Here is a 3,428-nt window from a genome sequence, read left to right as displayed (position 1 = left end):
GTCACGGCGCGATGCACACTGCGCCGACATTCCTCGAGATGACACCCTCATTAAAAATAGCGACCAATTCTCCAAATCGATCGCACTTTTAATACCCTCCCCCAGTCATTACGTATGAATGACGTCATCAAGACGATGATAACGTCGCTTCCGGTAGTTCCCATAACTCTTCCTATTGTTCGCCTGGCACGTGCCTGGACTGGAAAGGTCGTGACACCAATAAAGATCTTCGGAACGGTAACACATAAAACATCGGACATCTGCCTACGCGCTAATTCTGTAATACGTTTCATTTACAGCCAGTACTGGAAGTCGCGATTTAAATATCACTGCGATGATACCGCCAGTGATTTCGCGTATTCCCTCGACAGGAAAACAATGCGTTGGTAGAACTTTTTGTTCCGAAAGTTCGTTCGTGTAATCTGATAGTTATCATCTGCAGAAACGGCTGCAAGAAGTAAAAAGTCCACCTCCAAGATTATATCGCGGACGACGGAGTTCATGCGATAATATCTTTTAATTTCATAACTTGGCATTATTATTTTTATTCCCGGATATTTTCTCTCGTGTTAAATTCAGTGCACTTCCCTGCTGTCTCATCGTGCCGCGTGCATTGTTTTAATTCTGTATTCATCTCATGAATAGAGGGATAAAGATAAAGAGCGTAGTTCTCTCTCAGCGAGAGCGAAATGTCGCGATGTCAATTAACGTTTCTGTTGAACTCTGCTAAGTATAGTCACGCGTGAAGCAACAACTTATAACTAATCTATCTGAGATGGAAGAAATCCCTCGCAGTTAACGATTCAATCAATATCGCATTATGGACGTTGTCAATTTTCCCCGCGAACTCGAGATAAGAGCTTACGTAATGACGCGTGTTAATTGTAGAAAGTAAAATGCGTCTGCTGATCACGAATTGCACAGAATGCAGCGCCACGGTGTAACGTCGAAACCATGAATTTATGACCTCTCGAAGAGAGGCAATAAAATGTGAACGTTTTTATATAGAACATAAAAAAGCGCTCATTAATTGGTTCTACGCACGTATAAATTAAAATAATAACTGCGCAGAGAAAATTTTCCCGCTCAGTTTTTTTCCACCCGGATTAATATCAACGCGCGTTCAATTTAAATATTTTTTCTCGTAGCCGGAAAATATATTATTCGATGCACGTGAAAACTGAATTCAAACGGAAATTCACGCAGAACGCACCGTATCACGCAAATTACCCTCGAGCGAGCGTCTAACTCGCCGCAAATGCTCACAAATGAATGACCAATATCGCATTTCCCCTCAGCGAGGGTCGAGGGAGGAAGAACGTGTGGCCGACCGAAGGCGGCTTAAATCGAACGAGCACCATTGAGAATCGCATGTCGCGCGGCTAACCCCCTGGGAAAAAATAAATTTCGCCCGGATGTCAGAGAGAGAGAGAAAAAGTGGGGGGGGGGGGGGAGCCGACATTTCTAACTGCGTAAATTTCCGTTCGTGCGCGAGTTATTACACTGCACGATGTAATACGTTGTTTTCGCCACGGTGGACGAAGCTTTGCGGAAGTCTGAGATCTGTTAGCCCCACGACACGCAAGGCCGAGGTAACGTTCTTCAAGCTGGAGTTACAAGACGCTCACGAGCGGGGAAGAAGGAAAAGAGGCGATTTAATGTTAAGTGCGACCCGATGCATACGAGGAGATGAATATATACGTCTTGTGTTCTTACCTGACACCGGCGTCTCGTCGCACAGGTGGTTGCTTCGCAGATGAACGCTTCGAACGAGGTGTCGCCGGCAAGGATTTGCGCGCATTCGCTCGCTCACTCGTTCGTTGTATTTCTCCACCACCGTGAGAGAGAATCTGCCTTGCCCAGTGTCCTTTCTGAAAAGAGAAGAGCGACATCGTAATTAGATCCTCGCGGGATTAACTGTTAATTACGAAGATATTAAAGCTTAATGCTCAGAAATTGCGAGGAGAAACGATGAGAAAGCAGCTGCTCTTGCCGCGGTGTTGAATTTTATTCGGTAACTAACGGGTGAATGAAAAACCCGAGAGAGTTTACGTGAAAATAAACGTAATTCGATAAACGCTCACATTCCTCGTAATGATAGCTCGGAAGCGATTTGTTTAAAAAATAAATATTGCCAACGAGAAAATAGTTATTTATACAATTCAAAATATGTGAAATAAATATTAAAACCTTGCGAGTAAGCTTTTAAAGCCGATACGTGTAATATTCTTCCGAATCCTTCTCATTCGCGAGACATCTCGCTCGGGTCCTCTTAGGTCGAGGGACAACCAATAACTAACTGCCACGAACTATTCAATATCGTTACCGTAGAGTCCGTAACCTCTAAACAAATAATATTTACCCTCAGGCGGTTGACATTTTCGCGTCAACGCGTAGTTACAGGGCGACGATAACATTCTGATCACGGTAAAACAATATCTGGTATTATTTACCAAAGGTCACCGATCTAACGTTTATAATTTTGAACGGGTCGAACTAGTTTTTAGCAATTTATTATTTATACCTTGACGAGGAGTACACGAGCGAGAGTTGAAAACAGAAAAAAGTGCTAAATAAATAATCACTCCGATACACCATAACAAATTTTTATTTGGATTGGGTATTATAAATATTTCTTGATCCAAGTAAAATATTTTCCAAGTAAATTATCCAAGTAAAATATATATTTATTTAATCCAAAGGAAATTTATTTAATTCTCCGTCAGTCGCAATATTTTTTACCCATAGAATAGTCGTGAAGTATCTCGCAGGTACACTATTTTTCCCGTTATTTTTCTTTCCTTCTCGAAATAATTTTTTTTATTAACACTTGACTAATAGACCAGGCACTAAAGTACATCAAAAACAGTGAAAAACAAAAGAAACAAAGAAAAAACATTGACAACGAAGAGCTCGACCTTGAGGCCGTATTACAACGGCAATAGGTTGTAGCCTGAACGTGTATCTATTGGATATTGCGACTAACGGAGGCTTAATGCAGATAAAAATTTGCTAAAGAGTATTGGGGCAGTTATTTACTTGAATTTAGCTTTTTTTCTGTGCAGCGCATGGATAATTCAATTCTCCGTCAAGTACTCGAATAAGTTTTTCTGCATCTTCCAAAGAGAAACCATTCGAACGCCGTTGCTCGGGCCAAGGCTTGAGTTTCAGCATAAAAATCGCCTCTTCGAGTCTACGCCGCGCTCAACAAGTCCCGATTTCATAAACCGTCGTACATGCATTCTCCGAAAGAGATTCTGAGAGTCGACTCTGTACAGTCGCAACAGAGAGCGAGCTTCATGAAAAATTCAAATGTCGGTAAACGGCGACTCGTGAGGCTTCTTGCCGAAAGCAAGGATCGAGCGAGGACGGGGGTGTCATGATCGTTTTTGCTTCGCAAACCACCTCGTATACGTAGTACGCGAGTC

This window comes from Dinoponera quadriceps, unplaced genomic scaffold, assembly GCF_001313825.1.
Source record: "Dinoponera quadriceps isolate SergipeBrazil2010 unplaced genomic scaffold, ASM131382v1 scaffold696, whole genome shotgun sequence".
NCBI lineage: Eukaryota > Metazoa > Arthropoda > Insecta > Hymenoptera > Formicidae > Dinoponera > Dinoponera quadriceps.
This window is presented reverse-complemented; position numbering follows the sequence as displayed.